The sequence below is a fragment of the Ascaphus truei genome, chromosome 1 (assembly GCF_040206685.1).
Source record: "Ascaphus truei isolate aAscTru1 chromosome 1, aAscTru1.hap1, whole genome shotgun sequence".
Taxonomy (NCBI): Eukaryota; Metazoa; Chordata; class Amphibia; order Anura; family Ascaphidae; genus Ascaphus; species Ascaphus truei.
Genome location: NC_134483.1, coordinates 55,624,263 through 55,637,586, shown reverse-complemented (window position 1 = coordinate 55,637,586; position 13,324 = coordinate 55,624,263).

Here is a 13,324-nt window from a genome sequence, read left to right as displayed (position 1 = left end):
AAGATTCACTTAGACATCAGATGCAGCGGACGGACTGGTATGGACAACTGAGGGGGGTGGGGGAGTGCCGGGACCACCGGTTCCCACATATAAGGTGCCGGGGCCATTTTGTGTTCCGCCACATTGCCACCTTAGTCCATAAACTAAGAAATATGGGAGAATAGAGAAATGTAGACACAAATAAAGTAGATTTGAAAGAGAGAAGGGGGGCAATAAGGGTCGTATCAAAACAGAGAGAGATAGAGGAGAGCTGTGGTGGGTGGATACAGGGGTCCTGGGTGCCCCCTCTGAGCCGTGTGGGTCTGGTCCGGTTATGTTAAGTGATATGGGAGTTACAGTTGATGTTTATGTTACGGACTTTTGATATCTGACTTGTTCCTTACGATATGCGATAGAAAGGATTGGTATATATCCTCTGAGGTATATATATAAATACACTATCTGTCAGTGGGTTTACTCTATAGCTCGTGTATGTTTTTTCTGCTTTACTTATAACAAAAAAAAAAGGTTATGGTGATCTGCCGTTCTATGATTATGTTTCAGTTATAATGTTAAGGTTATAAAAAATGCCGGAAGTGGGACCACTTCGGCTGTTCGTCTGTGCTTCGTGGCGTGATACATGGTAGATGTTCATGTACACGGAAAAGTCCCATGGGAATCTGAAAGCCGGGATCCCCCGGAGTACTGGGTACCTACCATTGAGGTGCCAGTAGTCATATCTACCCCTAGGGCAAAAGGGCCGAGATTGGTCACATCCAACTCTGGTCCTTCCATGTTCTTTTCTTCCCCACCCCTCCCTCCCTCTCCGCCTTCCCCACCCTCGGTGTCTGATCTCTCCTCTGCCATGGTCCCGGAGGGCCATATTACTGGGTATATTGACAGGGAAAGCTGCTCCTCTCATACGATGCAAACTAAGCATGAGATGCAGTTATACGGTGCTTTTGAGAATAAAAGACAAGTTAAATTAAAATGTCAGTCAATATAATCTCACATAATGCTAAAGGCTTGAATAGCCCTAATAAACGCAGGGTGGCACTAGCTGACTACAGGAATAAACAAGCCGATATAGTAATGATCCAAGAGATACACTTTACCATAAACAGTGCACCTAAATTTATAGATAAACACTTCAGGCAATTCTTCTTAGCATCAACCACTGAGAAAAAGAGAGGTGTTGCAATATTGATCCACAATAACTTTCCATTTATAGTTGAGACAGCCAAGAAAGACAGAGATGGGCGGTTCTTGATACTGGTGGGCTCGGTGCAGGAACAACCTCTGACTCTATCCTCCGTATATGCCCCTTGCGAGCAAAACCATGTTTTTTTTCACTAATTTCTTTCTGACGCTGAATAAAGTGGCAAAAGGCAATTTAATATTAGCAGGGGACTTCAACATAGCGATCGACCCAAAGTTAAATAGATCAGGTCCGCATAAACCCAATAATAAAGGTGCACGGAATGCACTCAACCACAGGTATGCAGCTAAATCAACTCATTGATATATGGAGAGAACTCCATCCTTCTGAAAGAAATTACACTTTCTTTTCCCATCCACATAACACTTATAGCAGAATCGATTACTTCTTTATCTCTAGTAGACTGGTCCCCAAGGTCTCCCGAGCAGGGGTTCATGATATTTCATGGTCGGACTATGCACCGATTGAGCTAAGGTGCGCTCCAATACATGTGGACAGACCTGGAGCAAATTGGAAACTTAATAAGTCAATCCTGAAAATTCCAGAAATCCACCAATCTATATGTGAGGAGAAGAAATCCGTGGAGTCCAGGAGCGGAGCACAGCGACAGTGAAACAAACAGGGGCTACAATCCAGCAAGAACATTAAAAACCTTTAATTGTGTGGTGGTGGGGGGGTCAGAACAAACTCTGACGCGTTTCGGGACGGATTCTCTTTGACAAAGGGATCCGTCCCGAAACGCGTCAGAGTTTGTTCTGACACCCCCCACCACCACACAATTAAAGGTTTTTAATGTTCTTGCTGGATTGTAGCCCCTGTTTGTTTCACTGTCGCTGTGCTCCGCTCCCGGACTCCACGGATTTCTTCTCCTTGCTATCTCCAGCGTGAGGCACGCTCATCATGGGGACTCAGTTGCTGTATTTGTGAGTACTCTGCCGGTTTTGCCGTTATTGCCATATTGTTCATGCTTGTCTCACTGGTGTAGCTGATAGGCCTGTCATTGCATATATGTTTGGTCAGTCAGTTATTCTTAGAGACTTATACATGACTTTATGTTTCCACAAGGCATTATATACTGAGTCTCACGCAGCGTTTATTGTTTGAGTACCCCCAACAACAGTGAACTTTATCATCACAAAGACAATACTCTGTTTATCTGAGCCCTGATCATTGGGACCAGTGCCCTCAAAACCCTATATGTGAGGAGATTGACCAATTCTTTAAGGTAAACAACGGCAGTGTAAATTCCCAATCCACCCTTTGGGAAGCACACAAGGCAACAATGAGAGGTACCCTAATCAGCATAGCTGCTAGACGAAAGAGAGAAAGAAACGCTAAAATAACTAAACTTCAAGCTAAACTAAAATCACTTTCGGATAGTCATAAGCAAAACACTAATCCACAGATTCTAAAAGAACTGAAAGATATCAAGATTGAGTTGAATTTACTATTAACTTCTCAAGGGGAAAATTGTTTGAGTTGATCAAAGATGAAGTATTATGCGAAAGCTAACAGACCAGAAACCATGCTGGCAAATAAATTGAGGAATAGACAACCAAACTTTAATATTCAGGTGAAACGCTCAAAATCGGGATCCACCACGGCAAACCCAAAATTAATAGTAGTGGAATTGAAAAGATTCTATGAGGATCTATATAATGGACAAAAAGTGGCACACAATTCTAGAACACAAAGAGCTATAAGGGATTTCCTGGCAAACTCTAATCTACCAAGATTAAGCGATTCGGACAGGGAGGTATTGGGAGCAAATTTCACAATGGAGGAATAATCACAGGTAGTTGAAGAGCTGAAACCATCCAAGGCACCAGGATCAGATGGCTTTTCGAATCTCTACTATAAGAAGTTTCTGAAGCTACTGTCTCCTTGCCTCCTCCAGATGTTCAAGGCAGTCCTAGTAGGGGCCCCATTTCCCGAACAGATGCTCCAAGCAGCAACTCAGTAATATATAAACCAGGGCAAGATCCACTAGACTGTACAAGTTATAGACCAATGTCTTTAATTAATACAGATATCAAAATGTATGCTAAATTACTGGCTAACAGATGAAGTCACATCCTGCCTAGGCTGATACATCCAGATCAAGTCGGATTTATTAAGGATCGACAAGCAGCAGATAACACACGACGAATCATTGATCTAATAGAAATAGCCAAGCCAATGCAAAAAATTGCAATCCTAGGGAACCTCACAAATATAAAGTCAAACTCATTCTTTGTTAGAACTGTATTCTCCAATGCTGCTACCAAAATACTTTGTAGCTGTTTTAAGTACTCCATAGTTGTATCCCCAACCAGTCTAGAATACGACCACCAGAGAGCAGCCGTAGGGCCTCTCCCTGATAGTCAGCCCGATCCTGTATGACGATCCGCCGCCCTTATCGGCTTGACAAATCACTAAATCTTTGTCCTCCCTAAGTTCATGTAAAGCTAAACTTTCTTCTTTCTTTAAGTTCTTTTGGAAGTATCCCTCGTCTCACTTAGGGTTACAAAATCATTGTTCACCATGTGGAAGAATGTTTCAATAAAGTTTCCCTTGGATTGTGCGGGATAGAATTTTGACTTCGGCTTCAACTTAGTATGTGTCATTTCCGTATGTCCAATTGAGCTGGGAGGGCTCGATGGGCGGTAATCAAGACGATTAATATCTCATTCACTATCCATCCGAGAAATTTGTCTTTTTAATGTTAGTACAGGCATACCCCGCATTAACGTACGCAATGGGACCGGAGCATGTTTGTAAAGCGAAAATGTACTTAAAGTGAAGCACTACCTTTTCCCCACTTATCGATGCACGTACTGTACTGCAATCTTCATATACGTGCATAACTGATGTAAATAAGACATGTGTAACAGGCTCTATAGTCTCCCCGCTTGCGTACAGCTTCGGTGCAGGGTATTGCTGTTCAGGACGTGCTGACAGGCGCATCCGTGAGCTGCCATTTGCCTATTGAGCGATGTGTACTTACTCGCGAGTGTACTTAAAGTGAGTGTCCTTAAAGCGGGGTATGCCTGTATATAGAAATATATATGTAGTTCTGTTTCTTCCTCTGCATGTATCATTGCCACACTGATGAGACGAGCCTGGAGGGAGTTACACAGTATACTGTACAGCATCCACCTGGGGTGGCAGCCCAATCTGCCAACTGCATATATACCACTAACATATTGTGAGTAGATAGACCGGTAGAGCCAAGATATTGATACCTGATTGGATTTTAGTCTCAACGTCTGCACTTAAATTTGTATTGTTTTTTGTTTCCTTATTTCCCCATATTTTGCTCCTCCTGGATTGTCTGAATTATATCATTCTACTTGGAACCCGGGAAACAGGTTCTGCCAGAGGGTTTGAGCAGGGATATATTATTTGAGCACATATTTTATTGTATATTGCACTATTAACTTGCACGCAACCACTATTTTATTTTAAGTTGTTAGCGCCTTATATTCACTATCATTCACAGTATATAGAAATAGAACAAAGTTCTGTGAATCTGTGCTACCAGATTATGATAAACAGAATCGTTCAGTGAACCACTGAAGTAGTATTCACAATGATCTGTAAAAAACAAGATAGGTAGCGCTAACTAGGCTGTAGACGGAAATATGGTGACTAATTCAACATATAACATAAATAATACACACATATGTGACTAACAAAAACTCAACCTTATATAAATGGTAGAAATATATAAGTGGCTGCTGCTGATACAAGTCTGACCCCCTGGTCAGATAGTGACTAGATGGAATGAAAATATGTATCTAAGGCGCCTATCATACAATAATATGTAAAAAGGATATAAACAGCCGAGCCTGGTAGAGGTGTAGATCCCAAGGTGTCTCCAAGCGAGGTAGTAGGTGCTTAAAAAGAATAAAAAAAAGTGCATAGCATAATACTGTATAATACACGACAGACAAAACATACAAAACATATAACAAACAGCTGAGATGATCAACAGGTGAACAATAAAATTGGCATTTAATAAAAAGACATACAAATGACATATAAAAAAATAATAAAATTACATTATAAATGGTACTGTAGGTGGACGCTCACAGAGGTATGCAAGGGAGACTGATTATAGTGAAATTAAATAAGCCTTTTATTGCGCCTTTTCCTTAACATCAGGAAACCATCCAAACAAGGTGTAAACAAAGCTTCTATTCACTTGGGAGTATTTCTAGTGAAATACTATGCAGTTCACAACTCCCTTAGATAAGCATGTCTCCCAGCCCCAAACATATAGCATGAAATGAACAGATATAAAAAATCTTGTATATAAAAGTCTTATCTGTTCCTTGTGGTTTGAAGGGAAAATCTTCTCTGTCCCTGGTTGCTACCTTTTCTTCAGGGTTTTTCAGCATTCAGGTTTAGAAGTTCCCCCTGTGTCTTGAAAGCAGCTCTGCTGTTTCTTCTGGCAGGGCTCAAGACAAATGTCTCCAAGTTCAGCTCAGGTGTGAGCTAAGGAGTCTCACTTCCTGTCTCAAAAAACAGGCTTTTCTAAGCCATCTAATCAGGCAGGTGGTGTTTGTTAATTGACTACCAGCAGTTAACCACCACACTGCTGGATTAGAGGTACATTACCTGAACAGGGATAACTCCCCTGTTACAGGTACATAGATAAAATAAAAATGAGATGGGTCAGACTGATATTCTGCTTCAATGGTAAAATTGCCCACTCACCAGATGGATGATAAGGGCAGGCAGTGGATATATTTGAGAGTATCCCCTCTCCTCTGTGGCTAGATGCAGCTGGACACGTTATTCCTCTGTTTGTGAAGAGTTGCACACACCGGCTGATCTGTGGGCGGAACGCCCCTCTCAGTACACTATTCAGAGTATGTAGCCAGCCCGTGAGCGATGGCAGCAGATTCGCCAGGGAAGAGACAATGATCTCTCAATCCGTAATGGCAGATTCGGTATTCAGCAGCCAGTGGTGGAGGGGAAGGGGGATAAATCAAAGATTTCAGCAGTGTGATCACACTGGGGTGGTCACGCTGACGAGCAGTGCCTAAGAGATTACAATCTGAGGAGGAAGCCTTTGATGATCTCGAGTAGCAGCTGTAGGAGTGTCTGTCCTATACTGGTTACTATACCTACATGCCCATATATATATATATATATATATACAGTTAGGTCCGGAAATAATTGGACACTGACACAATTTTCATAATTTTGGCTCTGTACGCCACCACAGGGGATTTGAAATGAAACAACCGAGATGCAATAGAAGTGCAGACTTTCAGCTTTAATTTAAGTGGTTGAACAAAAATATCGTATAAAACGTTTAGGAATTGCAACCATTTTCATACACAGTCCCCTTATTTCAGGGGCTCAAATGTAATTGGACAAATTAACACAATCATAAATAAAATGTTCATCTTTAATACTTTGTGGAGAATCCTTTGCAAGCAATGACTGCTTCAAGTCTGGAACGCATGGACATCACCAAACGCTGGGTTTCCTCCTGTGTGATGTTTTGCCAGGCCTTTACTGCAGCTGTCTTCAGTTGTTGTTTGTTCGTGGGTCTTTCTGCCTTAAGTTTTGTCTTCAGCAAGAGAAATGCATGCTCGATCGGGTTGAGATCAGGTGATTGACTCGGCCATTGCAGAATATTCTACTACTTTGCCTTAAAAAACTCCTGGGTTGCTTTCGCAGTATGTTTTGGGTCATTGTCCATCTGTAAAGTGCAGCGCCGTCCAATCAACTTCACTGAATTTGGCTGAATCTGAGCAGACAATATATCCCTATACATTTCAGAATTCATCTGGCTGCTTCTGTCTTCTGTCACATCATCAATAAACTCTAGTGACCCAGTGCCATTGTAAGCCATGCATGACCATGCCATCACACTGCCTCCACCGTGTTTTACAGATGATGTGGTATGCTTCGTATCATGAGCCGTTCCAAGCCTTCTCCATACTTTTTCTGCCCATCATTCTGGTACAGGTTGATCTTAGTTTCATCTGTCCAAAGAATGCTGTTCCAGAACTGGACTGGCTTTTTTCGATATTGTTTGGCAAAGTCTAATCTGGCCTTTCTATTCTTGAGCTTATGAATGGTTTGCACCTTGTGGTGAACCCTCTGCTCTCGTGAAGTCTTCTCTTTATGGTAGACTTGGATAATGAAATGCCTACCTCCTGGAGAGTGTTCTTCACTTGGCTGGATGTTGTGAAGGGGTTTTTCTTTACCATGGAAAGGATTCTACGATCATCCACCACTGTTTTCTTCCGTGGACGTCCAGGCCTTTTTGTGTTGCAGAGCTCACCAGTGCGTTCTTTTTTTCTCAGAATGTACCAAACTGTTGATTTGGCCACTCCTAATGTTTCTGCTGTCTCTCTGATGGATTTTCTTTTTTTTTGCAGCCTAAGGATGCCCTGTTTCACTTGCATTGCGAGCTCCTTTGACCGCATGTTGTGGGTTCACAGCAACAGCTTCCAAATGCGAATGCCACACCTGGAATCAACTCCAGACCTTTTATCTGCTTAATTGATGATGAAATAACAAAGGAATAGCCCACACCTGTCCATGAAACAGCTTTTGAGTCAATTGTCCAATTACTTTTGGCCCCTTGAAAAAGACGGGGCTACATATTAAAAAGATGTAATTCCTAAACCCTTCCTCCAATTTGGTTGTGAATACCCTCAAATTAAAACGGATAGACTGCACTTTAAGCCAATATTCATTATTTAACTGTAACTTGAATTTATTTTGTTACACAGCCGAAATAACAAACCTTGTATCAGTGTCCAATTATTTCCGGACCCAACTGTATATATTATTCTGTACATGCATACAGTGGTGTGAAAAGAAAGTACATCCTCTTTGAATTCTATGGTTTAACATATGAGGACATAATAACAATCATCTTTTCCTTAGCAGGTCTTAAAATTAGGTAAATACAACCTCAGATGAACAACAACACATGACATATTACACCGTGTCATGATTTATTTAACAAAAATTAAGCCAAAATGGGAAGCCATGTGTGAAAAACTAAGTATACCCTATGATTCAATAGATTGTAGAACCACCTTTAGCAGCAATAACTTGAAGTAATTGTTTTCTGTATGACTTTATCAGTCGCTCACATCGTTGTGGAGGAAGTTTGGCCCACTCTTCTTTACAACGTTGCTTCAGTTCATTGAGGTTTGTGGGCATTTGTTTATGCACTGCTCTCTTAAGGTCCAGCCATAGCATTTCAATCGGATTGAGGTCTGGACTTTGACTGGGCCATTGCAACACCTTGATTAATTTCTTTTTCAGCCATTCTGTTGTACATTTGCTGGTGTGCTTGTGATCATTGTCCTGTTGCATGACCCAATTTCGGCCAAGTTTTAGCTGTCGGACAGATGGCCTCACAGTTGATTCTAGAATACTTTGGTATACAGAGGAGTTCATGGTCGACTCAATAACTGCAAGGTTCCCAGGTCCTGTGGCTGTAAAACAAGCCCAAATCATCACCCCTCCACCACCGTGCTTGACAATTGGTATGAGGTGTTTGTGCTGATATGCGGTATTTGGTTTTCGCCAAACGTGGCGCTGTGCATTATGGCCAAACATCTCCACTTTGGTCTCGTCTGTTCAAAGGACATTGTTCCAGAAGTCTTGTAGTTTGTTCAGATGCAACTTTGCAAACCAAAGCCGTGGTGCCATGTTCTTTTTAGAGAGAAGAGGCTTTCTCCTGGCAATCCTTCCAAACAAACCATACTTGTTCAGTCTTTTTCTAATTGTACTGTCATGAACTTTAACATTTAACATGCTAACTGAGGCCTGTAGAGTCTGAGATGTAACTCTTGGGTATTTTGCAATTTCTCTGAGCATTGCACGGTCTGACCTTGGGGTGAATTTGCTGGGATGTTCACTCCTGGGAAGATTGGCAACTGTCTTAAAAGTTTACCACTTTTGAATAATCTTTCTCACGGTAGAATGATGGACTTTAAATTGTTTGGAAATGGCCGCATAACCCTTCCCAGATTGAAGGCAGCAACAATTGTTTTTCTAAGATCATTGCTGATGTCTTTCCTCCTTGGCATTGTGTTAACACACACCTGAATGCTCCAGGCCAGCAAACTGCTAAAACTTCGGCTTTTATAGAGGTGGTCACACTTGCTGATGATCAATTAATCAAGGGCATTTGATTAGCAGCACCTGCCTGCTACTTAGCATCTTAATTCCTATGGAAGCAGTAAGGGTATACTTAGTTTTTCACACATAGTTCCCCATTTTGGCTTTATTTTTGTTAAATAAATCATGATACGGTGTAATATGTCATGTGTTGTTGTTCATCTGAGGTTGTATTTACCTCATTTTAAGACCTGCTAAGAAACAGATGATTGTTATTATGTCCTGATATGTACAACCATAGAATTGTCACGCTTGTGCTCCTACACACAAGCGCAGAGAAAGGGAAGGGACCCGATAGCGAGGTGGGGAAGTCGCAGGAGTACCGATATAGGAGAAGTTGCAGCGCAGCTGGGGGATCGGCGCACATAGTCACGTGAGCGCGCCGCGCGCAGGAGAATGCGCAACGCGTCCGGAGGTGCGGAGCCAAGCTCAGAGACACGACTAGCCCAGATGCATGTGCGCGCAAGCTCTGGCAGCAGAGCGGGAATGCGCGCGTTCTCAGGCACCAACGCGGGGGGTGAGGGTAAGCCACAAGTGAGGAGCAGGGGAGGATAGATTCCAGAGCACAAGGTCACAAGGGATTAGCTTCTTGGAGGACATCCAGCCACCTTAAAGGAATAGTGCCAGAAACAGCAGAATGCAGCAAAACTAAATACAACGTAAGGGTTCTTAGTTTAATCCTTTGGCCAAAGGACTATAAGCCTGCTACCACGTCAAGGTAAACCCTACTCAGCAGGTCCTACACTACCCGCACAGTAACTAACCTCAGAAGTAGAATGAGTGACTGTCCCAGTCTTCCAGGAATCCAAAGACGGTAAGTAAAAGTCACAAGGAAATCCAGGCAGGAACAGCATGTGAGGGCAGGCACGCGAAGCATAGAGTACTGACAGTATTTAAAGGCAGCAGCAGCTGTAAGCAATGAGTAAGTCAGAGAGAGGCTTACTTCCTGTCAGGAGGAAGAGTGCAGGATTTGCCAGGAATCGTTTGCTTCAGAATACTTAAAGACACGGGATCTTGACTCGCAGCTAGAGGGTCGGCACCCGCCACACAGAGAGTCTTGACTCGCAGCTAGAGGGCGGCGCACGCCATACAGAGAGACATCAGAGAATCTTGACTCGCCGCTAGAGGGCAGCGATCAGAAGTTCAACAGGTAAGGAGGGAACACACCGCAGTGGGCATGTTCTGCGCATCGTCACAGTACTCCCCTCTTCAGGATTGAACTCCGAGCGATCCATACCAGACTAGGGGGCAACGATGCATAGGAAGATAGGAACACAGGCCTCTGCGTTTAGAGTAGCAGCAGGCCTCTGGGAACATTGGCTCGCAGCTAGAGGGCACCGCACACCGTCACGTGTACGTGTACGCGCCGCACGTGAGAGAATGCGCGACGCGGCCAGGGGTGGGCTGGCCTCCATGGTACGAGCAGAGGAACCACGGTTGCGTGCATGCTCTGTAAGGAGAGCGGGAACTGAGATGCGGCAGGTAAGGAGGGAAAACGCTGCAGGGGGCTAATTCCCCGATTCCTTACAAGAATTCAGTGGGTGTACTTTCTTTTTCACACCACTGTATAATACCTTGTTTATAAATCAATCATTTTTATTTACTACACTATGAGGGTCCTGCGCTTTCTTTTTTGTTTCTCTATCTAGCTGGTGTTATCCTGACCCCAGCCTTTCCAGTACAGCAGCAGACCCTCCATTCTGAAGAGAAGTTTTACTAATTTATCATTACACTTTGCATTTGGGGTGTTTTTTGTTAAATTCATTTTTTTCACACACGCTTTAGGATACATGTTGCACTTTATTGGTAACTGCAGTTATCTATCTGTGGCTCTATATATCAATAATTTAAATATTTAATCAGTACTTTTGATATATTATCACTTAAGAATATTATCACATATATTGATGCGCTTGGACATATTTTGTTCTACATACTCATAGGAACTGTGCAGCACAGTACAAATCATTTTTTCAATTCGGTTGTTTTCAAATGTTCTCGGTTATATTACGATAACAAGTCCAAAACGCTGTTCAAAACTCCCTGGGAAGAGCGGGCCTCATAGCAGTTTATCTAAAGTTGGAAATTTTGCATTGATTTTGACGGTACCGAACTAAGCTGGCACGTTTTGCACACCATTTTTTGGTCACATTTTTCAGCAGGAATTTTTTCAGTCAGTATGCAACAACTTCCCGAAACTTGAGTAGGGGCATGTTGACTTTGACTTTTTGTTTTTTGAATTCAGCATCAATGTGCAGAAACATCACAAAACCTGAGTAGGGGCTCATTGATGCTGAATTCTCTTTTGCACCTGCTTTTGCTTCGCCACTTGATTATTTTTTTGTGCTTGGTTTATTAATATGCATTGAGTTTAAGAGAAAAGCTTAGAAAAATACAACAAAAAAACAAAAAAATAAAAACGAAATAAAAAAATCGGTTTTGTGTGCATGCTATTTTGTTTTGTTTTTTAATTTTTTTAATTCAACATCAATGTGCAGAAACATCGGAAACTTGATTATGGGTTCATTGGTGTTGAATTTGCATCCTGCACTCGCTTCGTCACTGCCAATTGTTTTTTTATCAATAAGTACGCATTTTTAGTATCTATTTCTGTTGATTCATTACTTTCGCTTACTTCAACATTCTTTAGTTTTTGTTAAGTTGGAGAAAAAATATTTGAATAATACAACTAAAAAACACAAATAAACAAAAAATAAAGTATTAGTTTTGCTCGCTGTTATGATTACTTGTTTCGTTGTTGTCATTGAATGTCATGTGTTAAAACTCAAACAAAAAATCAGGAAAAACTTTTTTTCCATATTTTTGTCCATTATTTTGTATTTTTTGCTTTATTTTCAATTATTTTAGATGTATTCCTAATATTTTTAGATAATTAAAAATTACAGAAACACGAAAAGTATAAATTCCATAAATAATAAAAGTTAAAAACATTTTTTTTTCCAGGTCCCTAGCTATTCAGTCTCGAAATTTAGCTGAGCTGAATTTCGAGTGTTCGGGAAAACGTCCGTCAGGCGACCATCTACATTTCCGTGTCATTTATATTGTACTTGTTTATTTAAGTATTGATCATCAGCTGTACTCTTTTTCACTTTCCACTGGAGTGTGAATAGCCATGTGGCGCTATTTCCACTCAAGTCTGAATATCCCTTTTGACATTGAAATGTATTTTTTTACGCTATGGGGCGTGCGCTTTCTCTTTTTTCTCCATATATATATACATACATTTAAATCCACAGAGTCTGTGCCATAGTGCAGGGGCGCGCAAACGTTTTTGCTGCACCCCCCCACCTTACCTTCTGTTGGCCGCCGCCCCCCTCCTTACCTCGCGCGGCATCATTTTTGTGACATCACATGACCGCGGCGTCATTTGACTTCGTTACCATAGCACCCGTGACGTCATTTGACGCTGCGTTGTCATGGTCACGCGTGCATAAAACAGCTGAATCCCGGTAAGTAAAGGTTGCAGAAGCCTTCCGCGGTCCCCCAGCATTTCATTTAAATGCCTTGGGGAACAGCACGGGACCTCTGCAACCGCCCATGCCCCACCCCCCCCCCCCCAGTTTGCGCACCGCTGCCAAAGTGCACCGATCAGCACTATCGCAGTCCAATGAATAACCCCCATACCCTTTCCAAACATAACAAGAGTCACTTGGTGGGTGCCATTCTCACAATTTTTTAGCACAAATGATCTCACAGACATTAACAGTGGGACTTTTGGGATCTACATTCACTGCTGGTTTCCACCCTGTATCTATAACAGCAGAGCAAAACAATGTCTGGAACACGTGACCCCGCCCCCAGCACTGCAGGGGAGGTGACATCAGGTCACTTTTTCCGCAGATTGCTCATTGAGAAGTCACTGAGGACACGTCACTGAACACACGTCACTGAACACGAAGCACATAATCGCCATCTCTGATGAGGGCAAAAATCCCAGGAAACAGACAAGGGGAAAAAATA